The sequence below is a fragment of the Neolamprologus multifasciatus genome, chromosome 13 (genome assembly GCF_963576455.1).
Source record: "Neolamprologus multifasciatus chromosome 13, fNeoMul1.2, whole genome shotgun sequence".
NCBI lineage: Eukaryota > Metazoa > Chordata > Actinopteri > Cichliformes > Cichlidae > Neolamprologus > Neolamprologus multifasciatus.
Window position 1 is genome coordinate 28,746,778 of NC_140451.1, and position 23,821 is coordinate 28,770,598.

General features: G+C 38.4%; 1 long non-coding RNA gene across 1 annotated transcript in view; it reads right to left on the reverse strand.

Annotated features, from left to right (window-relative positions):
• LOC146505747 (uncharacterized) overlaps positions 1-23,821 on the reverse strand; it is a 288,224-nt gene that overhangs the window by 9,133 nt on the left and 255,270 nt on the right. The gene's annotated exons all lie outside the window — the stretch shown is intronic.

Genomic DNA, 23,821 nt, shown 5'->3' on the forward strand with positions numbered 1-23,821 from the left:
TGAGAAATAGTTGTCCTACCAGGTTTCAAAAGGGATTTAGAGCCAAGGAGAGGTTTAGTCTATTCAGTGGTAGTGCTGGATTTACACACATCAGTGCGCTGGGAGTATGGGGGGTGTGGGGACATAAGGGGCGATGAAGAGGAGAAGAGGGAGGAGAGAGGGGTGGAGGTTTTCAAATGTCAAGTCTAGGGAGATCAACAAGCTAGCAAGGGAGGACTGAGCTCGGTTTGAGCCTGCCGTCTACGTCTCCCCCTCTGCCTCCTCAACTCGAACATGCTGTCTCCAACAGGCCGTCTCAAGCGCGTTCCATCTCCCTTTCCTCTTCCTTTTCGCTCTTCAACATCCCTGTCTCTTGCACACAGTCATAAGCATGCACACGTTCTTGTGTCATTCCTCTTTCCCTCACTCACCGTCTCTCTCGTGCTTTCTTTCCTTCTTGCGACGGATATTTTAATACCCATACAGTGTGGGGATTTGGTGAATGAGAAGCAAAGAAAAGGGGGAAGAAAGTCTGCATACATTTTAGAAAGGGGTTAGTGGTGGGAACAGAAACGTGGTCCTCTCATTGTTATGCATGAAAAGTCTGGCAGACAGAGAAGGGAATGTGGAAAGAACAGAGGCGTGTAGAGGAGAGAACCAGTAGCAGTGCTTTCTATGCTATTAGTTCATAGAAATAATCAATTGGATAGAAAGGAAGACTGCATTCAAGGGCACACCCCCCCCCCCCCCCCCCCCCCCCCCCCCCGAAAAAAACCTAGTTTCTAATAATGGCTGATAAAAAGTGTTTGTAAAGATGACATTAGCCAGTTTATGACAAAGCACAAAGAAATGCGATAAAACGAGTTTCTAAATGGATAGAAATAAATAGAGCAAGTGAAGGCGAGAAAGCTCTGTGTTTTCAGTTACGTGAATGATATTTCAATGCATAAAGACTTGGTTCTTTTTTTCCTTGAATGAGCTATAGTATGAACCATTTGTGTAGCCGGTTCAAAAGAAAAGCAAGCCAAGCAGAGAAAACAGTTGAATCTACATTAAATGTGTCATATGTTTGTCATGTAACTGTTGTGTGGGGATTTTTGTGTCCCCCAAATTGGGGACTGTGTATAAAAAATGGCTGGAATTCCCGAAACACAAATACAACACATGTGTTAAACCACTTGAATTACAGCTAGAAGATTCCACTTCAGTCACGTGTTGATGGTTTGATTTAAAAAACCCACTTTGGTTTTGTAAGTAGACAAAATGTAAAAATTTAAAACCGTTCCACTGTCCAAACAGTTATTGACCTAGCTTTAAATCACAGCATAATTTGTTGTTTACTTGCTAGTGCTTCCTCTGTTACACATGTAGAGAAAGCCGTGTTTATTGTAACTGATTTCAGAGCCATGCAAGCTAAGGAGTGGTTTGTCTACTATGTTGGTCTCTGTAGTGAAAGACCACTGATTTAATACACATGCATACACACATCAAAAATAAAAAAAAGTGGCTTTTCCAGTGACAGTATTAGTTGAAGGGACATAGACAAGCTTGTGAAAAAAGCTAAAACTATACTAGTATTTTCCAATAGCTTGTAGCAAAGCTAGCTATCAGTAGATGGTAGTAACTGCAACTCTCCAACTGCAGGGAAAAGATGGTAGTAATTTAATTCATGGATGTTGTTTGAGCTCTATGGAGAGAGACTGCTTCTCTTTTGGTATGTTTTAACTGATGCATATCTATAGATTTCATTTGGTGTCCTGTGAATATTATTGGTTGGCTGCAGATGCACATGTGTGCAAAGTTTTCATCAGGCTAATCTCAGGTCTCCTCAGATGCAAAAACCTGATTAGGGTTGGATAGACCTAAATGTTTTACTTTTATATACTGTTGAAATTTAATGTGGGGCAGCATAGTGGCAAAGTGGTTAGCACAGTTGCCTCACAGCAGTAAGGTCCTGCTGGTCCCCACTTAAAGATGGGGAGTTTGAATTTTCTCACAGTGTCTGTGAGGGTTTTCTCCAGTTACTGCAGCATCCTCCCACAGTTAGTTGGGTTAGACTAAATGGTGGTTCCCAATTGGCTGTAGGAGTAAAGCTGAGTGCACATGGTTGTCTGTCTCTTTGTGTTAGCCCTGTGACTGGTGACCTGTCCAGGGGTTACCCTACCTCTTGCCCTATTCCAGAGAGACAGGCTTCAGCCCGCTGCAACCAAGAACTGGATGAACAGAATGAATTGATGGAATTAATATAAAGTAATCCAGAAGCCGGCTGGATCGTTTAGTTGTGTTGATGGGAAACCGCATGAGATAAATGGACAGAAATTATGACACGGGAGATGTGGAAGCAGACTTTGTGCTAACACATTTACAGGCCAAAGCATTTAAAAGGGAGACTGGAAAGTATGGAGCAAGAAAAGTAAGATTTATGCAGGATAAAATTCTGTAATGGTTTTTGCTTTGTTTACATTGTTTAAACATGTCTAATTTAATTAATGTTTAAAAGCCAGCAAATGTGTAAACAGAGTGGTTCAATTAAACTCAATTTCTTTATATTTATATAATGCCAAATCAGAGTTCCTTTGTATTGTGAAGTAAAGACCGTATAATACAGAGAAAATCCCAACACTCAATACGCACTTATGAGCATTTGGCGATGGCAAGAAGAAAACAGAATCAACCCACTAAAAAAAAACATACTCAGGTTGTGCATCCATCTGCCACGACTGGTTGAGAGGAGGGAGACAGGATAAAAAAACACTGGGGAAGGAAGCCAGAGATTAATAATAACTAATCACTAAATATAAAGTGGCATAGACACGCATTATGAGTAAAGACAAGGTGAGTTAAGAAGAAAGCCACTAGCAGCCAAGGCCTATTGCAGCATAACTAAAGGAGGGTTCAGGGTCACCTGATCCAACCCCTCACTATTTGCTTCATCAAAAAGGAAAGTTTTAAGTATAATATTAAAAGTGGAGGGGTGGAGCAAAGGGTTCAGGGTGTGGTGCTGGGGGAAGGTTGGCTGTCGCAGCTGACAGCAGTCATCTAATCACAATTCCCCTTATTTCAGTAGGACCTGGGAGAGAGAGGAGTCTGGAGCAGTGCCGCAGTGACCGGCACGGAGACAACAAGCAGTGACTGGAAAGCTGCTCTGTACAGAAACTGCACTGTAAATAAAACAAACACAACTACGGTGCCATGAATGGGTGTATAAGGCATGTTGTATAAAGTACTTTGAGTGCTCCGGGAGAGTAGAAAAGTGTTATATAGGAATCAGTCCACTGACCAGATCAGTCCAAGGGGGGGCTTGAAACCTGAATGCTCTGCCTCCCATTCTACTTTGTAATACCCTATAACTACAGGGAACCAGCAGTCTTAGACCAAAGTGCTCTATTGGGGTGATGAGGTCTTAAAGATAAAAAGGGGTCTGTGTTTAAGTTTAACCTTTGCCAATGAAGAGAAGCTGATATGCAAGAAATATGCTCTCTCTTTTTAGTCCCTTTCAGTACTCAAAAAAAAAAAAAAAAATACCAAGCAATTTTAATGGATATTTAAGTTCAATGCCTGTTTCATCATGATGTTCACTGAAATCCTTTCATCCTTTGTGACTTCTTAGTCTATTATGCCTACACGAGCAATGTATCTTATGATAGCATTGCTCTGCTTGTCTACCTGTCTCCATCCAGCAAGTAGAGTAGACCGAAAAAGACATAATACTTGTCCTCATGCTCTTCACCGGTGTACTCCAGCAGGATGCAGATTGGCTGGGCAGGCCTGCAAATATCCCAGTGATTCAGTGTCATTGGCATTTTGAATCACTTTCTGAGTCCAAATAGAGCCCAAAGAGAGCGGGGCTTCTGCAGCAGAGCTTAGGTGCGTATGAACGGACCATATTCTTGTTGTTAATATAGTTTATTTCATCAAGTTATGATTAAAATGAAGAATAATTCTAACTTAGTACATTCAACATTAATATGTAACTTGGTAAAACTAATAGTTTTAAATTCACATATAGAAGAAGACATTATGTCTGATATTTTATTAAGTCTAATAAAATCTGTGGTTTGTCCCTGTATTCTGTACTGACATAATTTTAGAGCCCAAAACATTAAGAATCAAATTGGCTTCGTAGATTCACATGATGCCCAAAGGGATTATTATAGAGTAGACATGTGATATGAAGCTCATTAGTAGCGCTCTAAGACCTGACCTGGCATTTGGTTAAGTATTTTGGCAGTTTACTTTCTAAAATATCTCTGGTACGGGAAGATGCAACAGATGAAGCTTTAACAAAAATGGGCGCTCAGATACAGAAATGGAAGCCAATAATAATCAGTAATTTTGAAGAGGCGAGGGAACATGGTTCCCACACTCACATGTCTTGCTTTGTTAACTGTACAAAGCACTTTGCATTTTTATTAATGAAAGCAGCAAAAGAAACAATGTTCACTACCAATATGACTATTTTGACTCCTCCAAATGGAGGTGGTATTGTGTAAGAGTGCATGAACAGATCTGCAGCGCAACTGTTTAATGCTATCATGTCAATAGTGATAAAGATCTTTGAGGAATGTTTCCAGAATCTTCTTGAATCTATGCCATGAAGAATTAAAGCAGTTCTGAAGACCGAAGGCAGTACAACCTTGTAAAATATGTCAGTCAAACCAATCTTTTCAGACATGCTTAGTACAGTAACCAAAGAGCAAGTTAAACGTTCCAAAACTAACCCACATCAGAAGTCCAGTTCACTGACTTAAATGAGCTCAGGTAAAGCCTAACAGACACCTTGACACCAATGGGACTATGTATAGATATATATCTGGACTGACATTTCCTGAATTTGATCTGAAAATACCATGAGAAGAAGACAAGAAAATCTTGTTGGCTATTAAAGAAAAACCAGCATCTGTAACCTTTGATTCTTCCTGGTTCACAAACTTCTGAAGGTTGATAAATTACAAATAAACATAAATAATTTTAAATGCTTATTATGTTAAATTATTAAATTCCAGTGAATGTTAAATGTTATTCCAGTTTCTAGGTAGTTGGCCCAATATCTAGTATTCCAATCATTAAATTATTTTATAACAGTATTGCTAGTTTCTGCAACTGCACTATATTTCTTTTTACAGATTAAGCTGGCCAATTGTCAGTCAGTTGAAACAAAAACTTCAGCCTACACATTCTAGCTCCACTTGACCTGTCCTCACCCCTTGTCTTATGAAACACATTTACATCCCTGTAAAATCCTCAGTGATTAAGTCTCGGGCAGCAGGAACGAGGACAAGAAGTGGCATAATTAGCTGAATGAAAAGCATCAACTATGGAAGAGATGGTTTTGAATGATCTGCGAGATCCAGTACAAGTTTTGCTTCACCCAGTAAGATTTGTGTGCCATCTTATGCAGTGCAAGTTGTCTATTGAGTTAAGCAGTCATGGATGCAGCTTATAAAATTTATGCTACACTGTCTCCTGTCCCAGAGCCACCATTCCAGTGATACAAACCACTAAGGTAGAAAGTGGAACCCGACTGTAAAAGCAGCATGCCTTGATTGTATTTTGGTAGTAAATAAAACTCTAGTTGTCAGTAGGCTGTGTTATATATACATAACTGAAATATAACGGCTATAACCATTTTGGTAGAGAACTGTGTAATCATATTCAGTAACATGTAGATATGTCTTGTAATTAGGAGGATTTAACAAAACCAAAGCCTTTTCCCCCCAAGTCTCACAAAGCCATTTACATAGTCCTAAACATGGCAACTAGCTTGTCTAATGTAAGTTTGCACTATCTGTTATATGCACTTATTGTTTTGCAACATAAAGCTGCGTCACACAAAAGCATCATTTGAATGAAGACTGATATTCCTAAACTGTGCAGCTACAAAGTGAGCTTGCGCTTAGTATTGGATCTTAAGACTGCTTCGACGCATTAACATTAGCTAGACAAAAAGCCCAACATATGCTGCTGCTACAGATGCTATCATATACCACTCATAACCAGGGCAATTAGTTAATAATTCATGGCACGACAATGAAGGGAAGTGCCAGTCTGTCAGTACGTGTGTGTGTTTTAATGAGTAAGTGTGTTGTGTATGTATGTGAGCGTTTGTGTGTGAGACACAGAAAGCACTCTGGCCCTCAGGCTATGAGTTAGAAAGCTGAAATTCTAAAAAGGATGAGAAAACGACGTGGCCAATGCCGTTTCGTTTGCTTTCCTTTAATCTTCCCCTCCTTTTTCCACATTAGGCAACAATTGCGGTCAACATGTGCGCATTTACTATATTTAGCAGTGAGAATTTGGTCATCAGTATGTTGACAGTTTAAACTTTGGAAAGGAGCTCACAATAATCTCACAAACACACAGAAACACAAACACACACCAGCTACTCACACCCATACATCTGCTTTATCCCTTTGAATGACTTATTGTTCTTGTATCCTAAGTGTATGTGTGTGTGTGTGTGTGTGTGTGTGTGTGTTCAGCAGTCCTGCAACATCTGCAGCTGTCTTCCTCTGATGCTTGCTCTCAAACACATACAAACACATGTACTTTTTTCCATGCATGCAAACATAAACATAAACACACACACACACACAAACACGACACACATGCATGCTCAAACACACACAGTGTTTTAAAAGCAAAAGAGATGCAACACAGATGGGGACAGTTTGTGTGATCTTTTTGAAGTGAATAGTCATTAACTGGAAAATCAAGCTGCTTTGAAGACCTCAAACACACACAGAGACTTTAATGATATGTGCAATACAAAGAGTTAGCTGAATGTACGGCACATTGCTTCATGATGGTTGCAACCAAAATCCCATCCAGACACCTCACCATAATCTCACAGACATAAATATTTTATTATTTTCACACTCGAGTCATTTTGTCTTATGCTTTTATCTCCCATGCTTCTTTTTTTTGAAGGCGGCAACATCTATTCCTAGCTTTCCAGGCACATGTGTAGTAAATGCATACAGAGACCTTTACTTCTTTGTGGCCTGCTGTCATGTTGAATAGCTAGTAGCAACAGCAGGTATGTTCAAGCCGAGCCACTGTTTGCTACCAAGCTGCCTGTTCTCATTGAAAACGCACAGAAATATGACACAAAGTGACATCGTGGCTGGGGAGGAGAAGAGATTGAAAAAGACAGCCATTCCTTCTGCGTGGATTTGTATTCTTGAATGTTTTGGGTGGGGGTGGTGGTCCCTGTAGATCAATTGGATTGTCAAATAGCACTGTCAATGTCTATAAATAGCAACATATATCTTAATCTTAATTGACAACTTAGGGATTTTTAAAAAAATCTGAGCTCATTTCCCTTTTTTTGGATCCAATTTATAAAAGGAAAGATAAAACATAAAAAAGAACATAAATGTTTGGAATCTAACAATATAACTGTAAAACAGTATGGGATAGTGAAACCACTGACAGTTATATGCACTAAAACTGGCATTTCAAGCAATTCTGTATTCAGTTAGATTTTGTTGTTTGGCTAAAACCATTAACAAGAAATAGTTGGCACAGTGTAATTTGTGCAACAAGTGGGTCACACTCTGTACCATGTGAATCCCACACTCCAAGTGAAAAACACAAAATTACCAAGTCACTCCTTTACCAGAAGGTAGCTATTTTTCTAGTTCTGCTCTGCTGTGGGGCAGACTTGTGACTGCCAGTTTGATTGACCAGAAAGTCCTGATCCAATTTTCCTGGGAACAACACACGGTTGTCTTCCTCAGTGCATCATTGTAAATATACTAACCTTATAAACTTATAAACTGTATATTAATATGCATTCAAAGCACCAATGCTAACTAAATACATGGTATGGTTTGGTCTGGTCCACTGCTTTTTATTCTTTCATTTACTTTGCAAAAGTGAAATTAAAACAAAGGATTTGTTAAACACTTTTGCTACATATGACCACCAAAATATTTCACTTGTTTACAGGCTAAAAATGTGGAAAGCTTGGAGTGTGAATGTGCATGAATGTTCTATAGAAATCACTGTGTAAATTGTCTGAATGAATGGATGCGAATGGATATACAGTCAAAGCATAAGAATACATCATAGAGCCAGAGAAAAGCATTAAGTGTTTATTATCATTATTATTTTGTCACCACTTCTTCTTTGTGGTTCTTATTTTTCGTATACAAACCCAGTAATTTTGGACTCATTTTGTAGGTGTGTCATTACAGGCTCCGGATAAGAATTTGTGTACACACTGAACAGATTGCAGGCCTTACAGTATAGTTTTTTATTTTTATATGACTACATTACTTTGCAATTCTACTGGTAGACAAACAACTTAAGTGTCACTAAATAAAAATCTTCCAAAGCGTTTAATATTGGAAAGTTGAGTCTTACTTTATCACAGCCTCTGTTGTCCAGCCTTTGGTCTCTTAGCTGAGTTGTAGCTTTAGGCTGAGTGGCTTGTAACTCTCCCAAAACAGACTCTAGTGTATGTAACATGTTACATCATTACCTTTCATGCTTCAGCTGTTAGCTTTTGAACACATTACATGCTTCTCTTCTTTCGTGATGATTAAACTGGCAGCATGACAACTTTGTTAAATGAAACAGCTATTTTGCAGCTGCAGCTACTGAGGGTCATTAGAGTGAAAAAAACAGAAAAATCAGCCCTCGCTGCAGCCTGTTGGTAGATTGCCGGATGTCTCTCTAACAACCAAGTTCAACTGTAATCCATTACATTTTGACATTCATTTTAAATACAGTATCTGTTCCCCCAATCAACCCCAGCTGATATCAGTGACATGTAGGACGGGGGATATTGGAACATTTAAACCATAGCCTTCAGCTTTTTCCACTGATGTAAATCCAGCATCCACCTAAAAGTACTAAAATTATATTCAGCACAGTGTGGAATATTAAGCTGGATACCAAATATAGAGTAAGAGGTATTTTAATGATGTCCTGCAATGCTGTTCAATATTTCAGTCGACTTAACAGGTGAAGGGCTAAGAGGTGAGAGTCTGACTGACAGTTTCATTCAGAGTTAAGCTCAAGCCACCATGCCTATTGGGTCAGTTCAGCAAAGATTTATGACAGTGCTTAAACTTACAAACAAGCAAGTGGAAATGTTTAGACTGCTTTTACTTTACTAATTAGAAATAAATATTTTAGTAATTAGTTTTTACTATGAGAGCTGTGTACCTGTAAACCGTAAACATTGTCATGTTGTAATGAATAATTTATTTGTTTTAAAAGATTTTTAAAAGGTGTTCTTAAAAAATTAATTAGTTTGAGAAAATAGTTTAATGACTATTTTTTAACATCCATAAATTAATAGCTGGCAAACAGCCTCTCAGCAATGACTGAGGTAGTAATAAGGGTAACATTATTAAATTGGATACAGCCAATCTTTAAGTACTATGAAGCTTATCTCACAGTGCAATTTAGGAATTAAGGTTCTAAATAATAAGACATGAATTAATTAAAAATACAGTTTTACAATTAATATATCATCATTTATAGTCATTTCTCTGTGTAAATGGTTACCTTACCATGGCCAAGGTGTTTGTGTATCCCAGGGGCTCTGTTATTGGGGGCTTTTAGGGTTTCAAGGCACACAGGTCCAGATAGGGGCCAAATTTACTCTACCGGGGAGTTACCTGGGCCCCAACCTGGAGACAGGCATGGGAGGTTAGAGTGAGAGCACCTGGTGGCAAGGTCAAGTAGAGTGTGACTTTGACAGCAGCTGAATCAAAACATGGATGTGGGAGGAGTTTGTTGATTCCATGGAACAAGACTTTTGGTCAGCCTCAAAGTGAATTTGACAAACTGTCAGGTGACTCCAGAGGGGAATGTGGTGCTCTACAGTGGGAGTGGGGTGGTTCCGATCTCTGGGATTCTCTGCTTAGGGTGCTGCTTCCATAAACAAGCTCCAGATAAGTGTCAGAGGATGTATGGATGGATATTTCATCATCACATATTCACAGATGCTCGGTTTACATTTACTTCAGATTTTCTTGCAGTCACTGGCATTTCTTGATAGCTCAAGCATGGAAATGTAACTTTTTTGTAATTAGAAATGTAGTACTGAAACTCTTAAGTTAACCCCCTACAGGTCCTAGAATGTATTTGTACTGTCGCGATGTCCTAAAATGAGAGGCACACAGCATGAACACAGATGATCTCACAGATGATATTTAAATGCTCACATCTGAGTCCAGGACACAGCAGCATCTGTTCACACTGTTCTTGCAAAGCCTGCTTATCTAATTACCTGTCTTACTGTGAGGGCTTTGCTAATAGCCTGTAGAAACTTTAAAATACAGTTTAGGGATTTGTTACAGCTGAACCTGAATATAAAGTGTTCTGAATGGAAAATAGCCCACAATGCCTCACTAACAAGATGAAACTTTAAAGGGTAGTGACTTGTAATAAAGGATTTTGCTATGCCATGTAGTGTTTGTTTTTCTGTACTAAAGGAAGTGGGTTACTAATCATATTCTCTGTGAAGAAAATACAATATGACTTAATGTAATTTTAAATTATATATTTTTTTCTTTGCAGTTGTTTTTTTTTTTTGTTTGTTTGGGGTTTTGCCTGTTGCCATAGTAACAGGGTCCTGGGTGTGAACCCAGCCAGGTCCTATTTTGTTCTTTGGAGTGTGTGAATTTTCACTATCCATCCATCCAACAGATAGAGATAATAAATAATCAAACAACTACTCTATGAAGGTACTGGAAATACCAGCCAAAACTGCATACTCAGAATGACATGTAAGGATTACATCCTTCTATCTCCTCTGTCTCCTGGCACAGAGGAGAAATGGCAATAGTGAAATAGCCTTCTGTTGAGAGAGGAAAGATTTAGTGTTCTTCTAATGTTAAAATCTGCAAAACCATAAAACAGTAAATATGGAACTGAATAATGACACGTGCTCCGATTGCACAGGCATGGGCACCTCATCCATATCATATTCCAACTGTATGCAAATAAATCTTTGCATTTGATCAGATCATGTTAAGTCCAAAGAGCAATGGAGTTAATCGATTGTATTCATAATTAAATAACAATTAAACAGTAACTTTGTTTAAAAGAAACGTAGTTCTGATTAGATTTTATATGGTGGCTTATGGGAGCAATAAATCTATGTTAAAATAAAAAAATTTCTTAAGGCTGTATAGAATAAAAACACTTATTTTTGTCATGCATTTTGAGCCATACTCATCCCTCCGCTGTCATATTTTACATCAAAATATTCCATTTTTTTCTGACTTCCTTCACTTCTTTTATTAGCTCATGATGCAGATAAGCCCCTGTATCTGCCCTGTCTCTTCCCTCAAGGGATTATTTCTAACTAGAACCATACGCACATCCAAACAAAGCCTTCCTAACTGGAAACACAACATGAACACTGCCATATGTACTGCGTTTGTACCCATAGGGCAAAGAGCGTAGAGGACAATGAGGAGCAGACACAGTTATCATTTGTGTCTTAGCATGAGAGTAGGTTGTGTGTGCCTTTTTGTTAACTCTGGGCACCGTTAGCCTCCCTGAGGGCAGAAGTGACAGAGAGGATAATTTGGCATTCATTAAAGCTCTCTGCAGTGACCTCATGACCCTGTTCAAGCTTTCCTGAAAGCACTCGATATCCACCAACTGATGTATGATTACCATCACCGGTCATAACCTCGGTCAAAATTTAGTTCACCTGTACAGAAGGGAAATCAGGCCACAGGCGTGCAGCTGTGGTTGTCTCATTTGGAAGGAATTGCTTCCTCCTCTCCGTCTGCACTGAAAGTCTGTGATTTTGTTGAAAGGGCTGTCAGAAAAAATCTCAGATTGATTGGTGAGGTTACTGGGTCAGAGCCAGAAATGAAGAATGAAAGTGGAGGAGAGAAAATACAGGAATGAGATATAAGCTCGGAGACTAGGTTTGCTTTCAGTGGAAATTTCCGTTCTTAAACTGTCTTTTGGCATCGTGATCCTGTAGGGATCATCATTGCTGCAGTGTTATACAGCAGACTCTCAGTGATGGATACTCTGCAGCTTTTGTTCATTGCTGTTGGTGACTGTTGGCGTTGCCAACCTAGCAGCAGTCTCTTTGGGTTTAGTCATTTGCCTTATTTATTTTTCAAAGCCTACCTTGACTCCCCTGCCATGAAGAGAGTTGCCAAAAGTGAATACGTAATCATGTGCTTGTAGCTCTCTGTGAAAACTATGCTAAGCAATGACGAAAACTGGCAGAATATTTTTCTAGTCATGTAAATGTGTGAAAGTTTGTCTTTGTAATGATTTTACTGATTGCAACTGTCAATGTTTATTATTATTGTTTTAAAACCTTATCTAAAGGAAGTGAAACACTTGAGATTATGTAATGTACCCTATTGTACTTGCATTTATGTGCAGCTTTTGTAGTCCTACTTATGACTACAAGTCAGAATGTGAATCTAACTTGTAGTCTAAAGCAGTGTTTTCCTTGCATGTTTTTTGATGGCAGGAGAAGCTTCCAGAGAAATCTGTACAAGCAAAATTAAAATAAATGGATAGAATAAAGATGACAACAGCTTGAAAAATACACTGTAAAAAAAGGAGAAAAAAACTGTAAAACTGAACTGAAGAAGCTTCTCAGATGAGAGGTGAAATATCTTAGAGAAACTTAAATGAAAACATTTTTGTAAGTGGTAAAATTAAAAAAGAATTAAATGGTAAAATATAAAACCAGTTGTTAAAAAATATGGGGGAAACATTATACGAAGAATTCCTTCATTTTAAATTCATACATAGCACTCTTTTTTTACTGTTTTTTCTTTTCAGGGTAACTAATCAGAGAAAGCAATCATCAGTTAAGTAATTATCACAGTTTAAAAAAACCTTCTTGTGGTACTTCCAGAAAGAATCAGTTTTGCCTAATGTGTTGCCATTCAAGAGGCAATCTAACAGTAAATGTTTGGGGGGGTTCAGTTGTTGATAGTCTTAGACAGGAATCCAAAGACAGAAAAGAAACGTGTAACATATAAAACATCAAGAACCCAACATGATGATCACTGAAATGCATTCAACCAACTTGAAGTTTGGTCTTAACTTGATATGTGCTCACATTTTAAGCAGCACATTTATTATTTAATTGTTTACTGATTTGTGAAGAGTCATTAAGGGTAGTGGAATGATTTAATACCGAACTTTCATAGTCAAATTGGGTGTCTCACAAGAGAGAGATCACTGCATCCGGTTTTGATTCCATATGTAGATCCAATAACCATATATATATAAATACATATACTTATATATATATATATATATATAAATACATATACGTATCACAAATAACAAGTCTGACGCAGAACTTCTTAACCTTAGTCACTTTATTTGAAGAGTCTTTTATTAAGGTATTCACATAGACGTTCAAATGAAAACTAAGATTTATATAAACATTTTTGAAGTAAGATAAAGCAATTTGCCCTAAACTTTAGGGCAAATTGCTGGCTTGCTATATACATCCAGTCATATCCACACACACAAAAAAAAAAAGAAATATAAAGAGAACCAGACTTAGTGCAGTTAAAGTCAGACGCAGACTTTTTAACCTTGTTGACTTCATCTAAAGTTTTTTCTTTCTTTCTTTTCTGTCTTTTTCTCTCTTTTTACAGTAATGGTGCCTGACTTTGCAGGTTTTCTACTAATTAGACCAGTAACCTTACTGCAGCCAACACAATAAGTAACTCTCCCACAGAGCTACACGCAGACTGTAGTCTCGACATCCTCTTGTCCCTTACCTCCATTTCCAGCTGTCTTCCTTTCTGTTTAACATCCATACTTTGTAATTTACTGTGCATATTTCACTTCTGTCTCCCTTCCCCTCTTTCTTCAGGGCCATCTGTTTTGAATCACCATAATCAAAATGGAGTTTGATGTATTAACATACTGAATTCACTGACAGTGGCTTACACTTACTTAATTCCCTGGTCCTCATCCAACTCAAATTGTGTTCAGTCTCTGCAAACTAGCTGCAAACCCGCTGTGATCCTGCTCGACCAGGTCCCAGATTCTATTTTGCTGAAAAAGAAATTTCACACCAAAAGTATAGGGTGGCCAACATCTTTCACCTCTTATTTTTGCTCTGTGTTGACTTTAGTTGTTGTTCCTGACACATGTAAATATATTAAAATTGCTTTTAGGTAGTAATAACAGATTTTTTGAGCTGTTTTTTTTTTTTTTCTTTTAACCAGGAGTGAGGTGGCTATCACATTTGTAAATGCCAGCTGTAATTGTTAGTGTATATAAAAGTTTGTCTTTAAAGTAAAAGTTGAAATCCTCCCTTGGTCTCATTTTGTGCATCGTGGTATGCTCTAAAAACACTTCTTTCTTTTAAATTTCTGCAACCTATGGACTAATTTAAATCTTAAGAGATTGGTTTGCTTTGATGTCTGAACTGAACAGTGTTATTGGGGGAGGACTAAAACAGCAGAAGCCAAAATTCTGATAAATTACTGCCCATTCAATATAATTACACTGCCAAACACATTTAGAATATTTTACCACCCCCATGTTTTCATGAATACTATACAGAGTTGTTATTCAAGTTTCTCCTGTAAATCTTTCGGAGTTTGCTGACCTTGGGGGAACTGATGAGGCTGTCACCCAAATTTCTGAAAAATGGATTGTGTCAGTTTGGAAAACACTTGCTGTGCACCTGTGTTGGCTTTAGACACAGAAACAATAAAATGAGAAGCATTGTGTTGTCTTTAAATCTTTTTTATCTACTTTTTTTTAATTGGTGTGTGCTCTTGCTGATTTATTCCTCTTTAATTTTAGAAAAGTCGAGGATAAAAAGCAATATTACAGGAAAACCATTGACAATTGAGATCTCTACATCTGATAGAAATCCAGAGCCCTACTTCTTGAAAACATTATGATTTCAGATGAAGCTTATTTAGACTAAAACCAGAAAAAAAACCCTCCTATTTTATGACGAATATAGTTAAAACACAGCATATACTGTCTTTTCTTAAAAACAAACAAACAAACAAAAAATTGCTGTGTTGCCACACCCAAATCAGTTGTTACCTGGCTTTGACTGTGTTATTGACTACATGGCAAATATGAATAAAAACCACAACAGAAAACCCCCAAAGGTAGGGCTGTAAGAAAAAAACTGTATCAATAGGATGATGATGATGATGATAATGAAATAAATGAGCAGAAAAGTCTGAAACGCTATGTGTTTGCTGCTTTCTCCATTGCTGTAAGTTTGGAACTCAATTGTCTTTTAAAATAATGGAAAGTTTGGTAAATCATAATTGTAACACATAAATTTAAATGGAGACACATGCTAACCTTGATATACATTTACGGGGCGATCGTGGCTCAAGAGTTGGGAGTTCGCCTTGTAATCGGAAGGTTGCCGGTTCGAGCCCCGGCTTGGACAGTCTCGGTCGTTGTGTCCTTGGGCAAGACACTTCACCCGTTGCCTACTGGTGGTGGTCAGAGGGCCCGGTGGCGCCAGTGTCCGGCAGCCTCGCCTCTGTCAGTGCGCTCCAGGGTGGCTGTGGCTACAATGTAGCTGCCATCACCAGTGTGTGTGTGTGTGAATGGGTGGATGACTGCATATGTAAAGCACTTTGGGGTCCTTAGGGACTAGTAAAGCGCTATATAAATACAGACCATTTAATATGATGTCCTTTGCATGGGAATTCCTCTGTACTGTAGATACAGTAATTATAGTAGAAGTATTTGTAGCATACTACAGGACCTACCATCCACCCTTCCCACCTCCTGGGCACATACATGCAGTTTATGAATCTATTGTTTTATTTATTCAAAACAGAAATTGCAAAAGGATAGTGCACCCATTTTTTTAATTTTCTTAAGCAAGACATGGTTGACATTAGGTGATAATATATCTACTAACTGCCCTCTCAGTTACACATTGAGGATGCTCTATACTGACTGAAAAGAAAGTGAACTGACCCCAGCTCAGGTGCATGCAAGTCTATTTGTGTCCTCCATAATGATCTATATCCCAAGCCTTATTCCTGTGACTAGACACAGGCGATAAATCCTGGTTAAACTTTGTCCTTCCTCTTTTCACTGGAAGACAGGGTGCATGATGGACTGTGTCTCTCTGCCATACAGTCTTCTATCCCATCCCTCCCTCATTTAGTTCATGTGCCCCTCACTTCATCCATCCCTCTTTTCTGTCCCTCATCCATGGCTGTTCAGTACTCTCTCTATGCATCACTTGCCCACTCATATCTCTCTCTTTTTCCTTCCTTCCTTTCCTAAAATCCATTTTATCTCCTTTTCACCCATCTTACCTTAATTTGTCTCCTCTTTTCGTTGAAAATAGCCAGAGCTGGAATGACGGTAAGCCACTGCCCATCAGCCAATCGTTGCTTTTATTTACCATATACACTCACAACTGTTCAGTAATTTAAGTATCAGCCAATCACATGGCAGCAATCCAATGTATTTAGGCAAGCAGACATGTTCAAGGTGACCTGTTGAAAAGTCAGAAATGGGAAGGAATGCGATTCGAGTAACTCTGAACCCTATTATTATTATTATTGTTATTGTTATTATTAGTAGTAGTATTATAATCACTCTTAACTTTGTTTGCAAAAGTTTAAAAAAGCTCCCATAACTGCCTCCCCACTCATGCATTTAATTTTCAAAAATTAACAAATTTAATAAAAGAACTGAAACAGTCAGTATCTGTGGGAATTTCATAGATTTGGCAATATTTTGAATTCGTTAAAATCCAAAACACTGGCTGGGAGAATACATTTTGCCAACAAAATCATGCAATTCAGAACTGTCATCAGAATAAAAAAAAAAATCAAGCTTTGTTCCCCATAAACAGTGTTTCCTGTAACCACTCTGGGCAAGACTGAGCTGTTAAGTACTACTTATGACAAGTTACAAAGGATTATGGATCTTGTTGATAATAAGTATAATTAAATGAAAGCACAAATGTATCTTTTTAAATAAAACACTTTGGTTCTGGGAATATAGATGTCGAAAGGCAAAACACTCCAGACAAGCGGGTATCTACATCACAGTCATACAGCTTTACCTCAATTTAACTTTGTTTTACAAAGCTGACTCACCCAAATCCTACTGTAGATGCAACGCTCCTCTTGCCTTTCCACCCAGAATCTCAGCTAAACTGAGCTCTTTCCTTTTGTTTTTGTCTGCTTTAGGGCAAATCACCCCGTGTATAAACAGTACAAGCTGCCAGATGACATCCATGCTTACTTTGATACTAGAGCACACAAGAATGGATGCAGGGTCATACAACCAAAGCTTCTATAAATATATTTGTGGGATACATTTATTTAATTTCCGAATTGTTAAAGGCTAGACATTTCTCATTACATGTCAGGATTAACATGAAGGTCTCTGAATTGTAAAGTTTTTTTTGTTTTTTTTTTTGAGTTGCCTTAGCCATTATTAAAGATAACTGCAGTTTATCCAAAAATAAAATGAAAAAAATGAAAAGAATGCAAAATAAAATTTTGCATTCTTCACTTTTTGGCTTTGTGATCACAAAAGCCTTTAAGTGAGAATTTAAAACACAAAAACACATTTTTGTTTATTACGTGGTCTCCAGCTTCCTTTCCCACCCCCACATCTTCCCCCCCCCCCTTCTCGCTCCCTCTTGCTCTTTCTCCTTTTCTGCGTCTCTTTTGCTATTTAGCTAGCAAACACACACTCACACACACACAAAACAACATCAACTTTGGCCATGGCACAGCTGAGCAGGTGAACGAGAAGAGATGTCTGTGTAACAAATGACAAAGTGTCAACACCAGGAAATAGCTTAGCTGGACCTGTGTAAGTGTGTGTTTGTGTGAGTTTGGGGAAATAGTCTGGCATGCTTGATTACGCTTCAAGCAGCAAGCCAGCCGCTACAGTCTGGCAAAGTTCGACCTTTCAGGGCTACAGTAGATACAGAGACAGCGGGAGAGGAGGCTGAGACAAAGGTGAGTCACAACGAATAAACACAAACCCAATGCCAGTGATAGCCACAGTGCAGTTGTATCTTCAATTTGAGATTTTAGTCTGACACCTGGCCTCTATACTCTCACCTGCACAAAATGCAATTCATGACCCCTGAACCGAGACAAGCCATTGAAGAATATTTCCAAAAATACACTTTGGCATCAATCAAACCACTCAGACATCGAAAAGATGTCATTTATGAGTGTGAGGTTTCTGCTGAAGACTGACGGTGATGAAGCTCAAGGCAATTCTTACCAAAGCCTAATGATAAAAACAACATAATCATCATTACAGATGAAAAAGTTTGCAGTCTCGACTGAAGAAGTCACTTGGATGAGTTGTTCCCACAAAACGCTACGTCCAGATGAACAGAATCAACTTTTGGAGCATGCATCAAGATATTTTGAATATTTCTGAGATTCACAGCTCTGAAAAACTTTGTGTACTCTGTTTTTAGGTTAAAGTGCAGTTGTTGCCACTAGAAATGTAAAGTATGGCACCTGAATTTTATCAAGAAAAAGGTCACTCATTATTGTATGTTTTTAGAATCACACAATCAAGTATTAGCATGTTTAACATCAATACACAATCTGGATTAGCGTGGTTGCTTTTGCTTTTCAATGCATGAAATCCTTGCCCTTAACAAAGAGGAGACAAGGGTAGCTGTGGTGGAGAATGATTGAAAAAAAAAAGGGAAAAGACACACAGAGAAAATTGAAAAGAGAACGAGCAAGAGAGAGATGGGGCCTTAGCCTTAGCATTAATTGTGTTGAATTATTTAAGTGACTCTAAAGTGGAAGGACAACCGGAGCACTTCTTTCTCAAGTGTGTGTGTGTGTGAGTGGGGGAGAGATAGAGAGCATTCACTGATCAGCCACAATGTGCCACCCACCTGAACATTGTTGCAAACCGGCATGACCCCCCACCCGCCCTCTCACTGCCACCTCTGCTGCAGTGTCAGTGCTGCTAAGAAACAGCTTGAGAAACCCGGCCTCTGAAACCCAATCTGATGTAGCGCTCACAGGATGTGCTACAAGAACAAGAAGACTGAAGCAAAGAATCTCCTACTTACATCAAAGTGCTAGACACCACGGGATCTCCTGAGGACCTTTGTACATGCCCAAGCGAAGTGGGGGGACTGACAAATGCAGGCAGCTGGCTTGTCATTGTATGTAGGCGTGGATGTTTTTCCTCGCTCATTTTATCCTCTCCAGTTATTTGGAACTAGTCATTCTTTTAGAACTGCAAGTAAAAGGTTACATTACACACACACACCCAAACACACATACAAGCTGGCATAAATAGACGATAAATTCGCCGTGTACTCTGTGAAAATTCACTGCTGTATGCTCCCTGGCAGGCTGGACAGCATCATGTTCGGTGTTAACACAAACAGACAGAAGCACTCAAACACACACTGATCTAGTATGTGCGATCAGAGTCTTTATTAGTCATCTCCCATTGATCAGCTGCCTGCTGCATTTGCTCTCCAACAGCAACTTAACTTAGGTTTCCCATTCGTCTCTGTCTCTCCGCCTCTCTATTTCTTGGTTGTAAAAAATATTTCAGCTTCGCATCTATCAACCAAGCCAGTAGGTATCTCTCTTTCACTCCCATTACTTCACTTTGACATAATCTGCCTCATCTGTATACCGTTGGCATTTTTTGGAATATAATCTGCTTACATACACAGTAAAGCAACAACAGCAGAATGTAAGGCAATACAAGTATTGGTGAGCATGGCTGCTCCATGATTTCATTATGTGAAGAGAAAAAAAAGGTAAAACAAAAGAAACAAACAGAGAAACTCTGATCCAGTCCAGCCAGATTCAGTCCTGTGTGCAGCTGATCTGTGACCAGGATGAGAATCAGAGCATCTCTTTCTAAGGCCAATGTACTCTTACTGAAACTGTGGATTGTCTTCTCTAGGCTTGGAATGAGTCGCTGCCCCAAATCGCCAACTTAAAATCTGCTCTTTCAGTGTCGATCAGTGAAAACAAGGTAAGTCAGGGGATTGCTGTATTTTTTACCACTGATGGGATTATTGTTGTCGATTTTTGAAATAACTCACTTTGTATGAAATACCATTTCTTTATAAACAGACAATTTTAAAAGTAACATAGAAGAAAGAAGATTTCTGTCTTCTGTGTCGAGATCTTCTGCTACTCTTGCACATTTTCTGAGAGATCCTCACAGTGATGTCACACGGTCACCAGATATGTACAGTATGTTATGGTAACACATTTTTGAACCTTTGCAGAACATTTGTAAGTCATTTCTAATGAATTAATGGAGTGCTACTCAGGAAATAATGAAGTGTGTTGATAGACAATGGAGTGCTGTTGGAGAGCTTTTATTACTTTCTCATCGTCAGACATTTAAGGATGGGGCAGCCGCTGGATTCCTAGCTTACAGCCAAGAGGGGGAAATGGGATTTTTTAAGCGTCTGCAGCAGAGCTCTGATTTTCAAATGGCTAGATCAATGCAATGATAGGTTCCTCAAACAGCCCAGACTGAATCATGCCAATTATGCTGTGTGGGTTAAGCCTTTTTTTTTTTTTTTTTTTGCACTTCAGTTTAGCAACAGAAAGATACACTGAATTGCATAACAGATGGTGACTGTGCTTGTCTTATGGGCTTTCCATTACTTAGTTCCTCTCAGCAAGGTTGTCACTCTCTACACTTTGTTTCCAGGTTCCCTGATTTGATGGTGTCTTCAAGGTACAAACGGACCCTTCTCATGAGATGCGGAGTGGAGTAAGCACATGAATAATTTGTATCTAATATCCCCTCTCCTTGCAGCAATATAAACATGCTTTTCTACAGTGTTCACCTTTCTTGATCCCCTATTCTCTGCCTACTTTTTGTTCATCTCTCATTCAGTCATGACGTCTTTTTTTTGTTGTTGTTTCAAGTCCATTATGTTAACATTCAGTGGACAGGGCCAAAGGACAACATTATTAATTGAGAAGGCTTTGAGTATATGTACATGTGGGAGTGTGTAGGTGTGCACTTGCATTGTCATATTTAAATCTTTCATACAATGCTGCATCACCCTGCAATATGTGTATCTACTTAAAGGTACTTTATGCATAGGCATATGTACTTTATACATATACAAGGTCACTTTAAAAGAACATGTATGAAGACACAGGAATTAGTGAATTCATCCAACGTTACAATGTCTCAATACACATCTGTATGAAAAGAAGTCACAGAGGGGGAGGTAGCTGGAATGAGTGGTGGGCTTTCAGGGTGCAGACTCCTGTCTGAGATGAGGGCAATGCAACAAAACTTTAGTGAAAGATCATACTTTTGATTAAGGCTGGATCAAAACAGATGCTGACAGTCTGAACAATATCAGATGACACTATTAATAACAAGCAGAAGAAAAACCCCTGACACCCTGTCCTAAAGAAATGATTGGTGTAAAATTAAAAGCTTCCATACCATAGGAAATGACTGAAGTTGCATATTTTAAAGGCTTAGATTGCTAAAAATTTAATTGCTGTGGGACACTGAACCTTAAAGCAACACTTGACAATTAATGTGACACCTCTCACTGAGCTTATTGTGTAAATATACCGTGAGTAATTCTTTACTGTCGATCACAAACGCTGACATTTCATTGACGAAAGCTCCACGATGAGACATCTCTTGTTCTCTGGTGTATTTAAAAGCTTTCTGCTGTTTGTTGTAGCGTTTTAATGTATGCAAACTTTAAATACTCAAATTGATTTTTTGTGAATTGCACATTATAGACCTCGAGTGGTGTTTAACTTAAATGTGTCAAAAGAAAACAAAACAAAATAACAAATTGAAAATAAATTAAAAATTCAAACCTTGCCAGGTCCTGAAAAAAGTTGATGGTAGATTTCCCACCCAAAAAAAATCTCTAAGCCAAACTTATATTACTGAACAAATGCATATTTAATCGTGTGAAATCCCACAGTTTGAGGAATTTTTGGTTTCTGCTTGTCTTTCATTTTGCTGTAGTCTCCAAATAATAACTGCAATGAAATGTGCAATACTAAACAATAAGTGAAGTGTGAGCTACCGTGAGACCCAGTAGACCTATTTTTTTTTTTTTTTATAAGACCCAGCTTTTAAACTCTGTATGGCCTGTTTGAAGCCTGTGCAGGCACAAATACTATGAAATGCACTTAAGTGAGAAGTCCTTGGATTAGACAGGATTCTACATTTTAGAAGCATAAAGCTAAAAATACATTTGCGCCACCTTAAAAATTGAAAAAGGAGCATGTGAGCAACTTTTAATTCAAAATCAGAGTAAGGGCCTTTCGTTTATTCTCTGCTGCGTTGCATTTTTTCCCCCTTTTGCTACTCAAATGTTCAGTTCAGGAGTTCATCACTGTAAAATGCAGCATGACACACTGCGAGAGAAAAGGAGGGAGCAATATATATAATGTTACATTATATATAATATAGGCTTTCAATGTAAAAAAAAGGACTATGTATTTGTATACTATGTCTTTGGTTTCTGTTTCTCTATATCAGTTGTCTGCTTTGTAAGGTGACATTGACAACATAGGGGGGTAAAATGACAAGAGGAGGTGAAATAGTATGTGCAAAGGATGGGCTGATGGATGGAACACAGTGGATACGCCGTCTACTGTTGTCATTTGTAGACTGATGTGTGAGAAAGATGACAAGACTAAATCTGCAGTAACAGCAGATACTTCTTTCTTCTGTGGGAAAGACAAGCTTTTGGATAGATGGCTTAATTCATCACTAGAATAGATACAGTTGCCATAGTCTGAGCTTATAAGTTGTAATGAAAAAGTTTTGGGACTTCTCACAAACTTTACTTTGGTTGATGTCATTTGCAAGGTCGTCTTCTTGTGCGCTGATGGACCACTTACACCACTGCTGCTAACTTTAGATCTCTCCATTGAAATACTGTTCTGACCATCTTTACATCCTCATTTGCAGTTTTGAAACAGAATTCAACTTCGGTGTCAAGGTGATGCTCACTGTGTCTGCTTCTTTCATTTTTTCAAGTTGTGTGAAAGAAAGACATAATACTGCAACTACAATAACATTATTTAGAGTAAAATCTTTTATCATTTACTTCACTATATATTGTTTTGCTAGAAAGAGGATTTTTCATTGGTCATTGAGATATAAAGAGCTGCCTTAATACAGGACTTTATAAGGTATGATCATTATTACTTCTGATGAGAGCTAGTTATCTAGCTATGACCCAGAGCAGTCTTTAATAGAGGGGGCCATAGTAGCCAAGCCTGAAGATGGTTTCTTAGATGAGGAGGTTGGCCAGGAGGATGCTCATTATGGTTGGACACTGTGAATTCATCCCCTGGGTCAGACTGTCAGCTGTCACTGAGTCTACTGTGACATCCTGAGGAATTTCTTCGGGAACATTTAGTGGAAAGGACCTGAAATATAGCTCACAGCACAGTGAAAAATCACAAACTATTTGGCCATACCAAGGACAGTTGCTGGTAACCACATGCTCTGCTCACCACATTTGGCTCTCTTTGACTTTCTTCTCTTCTCTCCAAAGAATTTCAATGGAAGAAATCCAGTAAGCATTAGGTGAGCATGTGCAAGTTGTCAGTTGTAAAAAAGCAATCCACCACAGCAGGAAACCTGAAAGTAATCAAGATGTACTCCAAGAAATAAACAGAAGGGTCAGCAACCATAGGGTGAAGGTTTATTTTTTTATATACATTTTTTTCCGAGATACTTTTCTAGTTGTTTTGAAAGCTCATTTGCAAGTATATGTAATTTAGATTTACTTTTACACTGGGAAAATGATACAAAGTTGCTGTAGTATTACTATGCATGGGGTTGGAACACACAAATATAGTCTGTCAGCTTTTCCTCC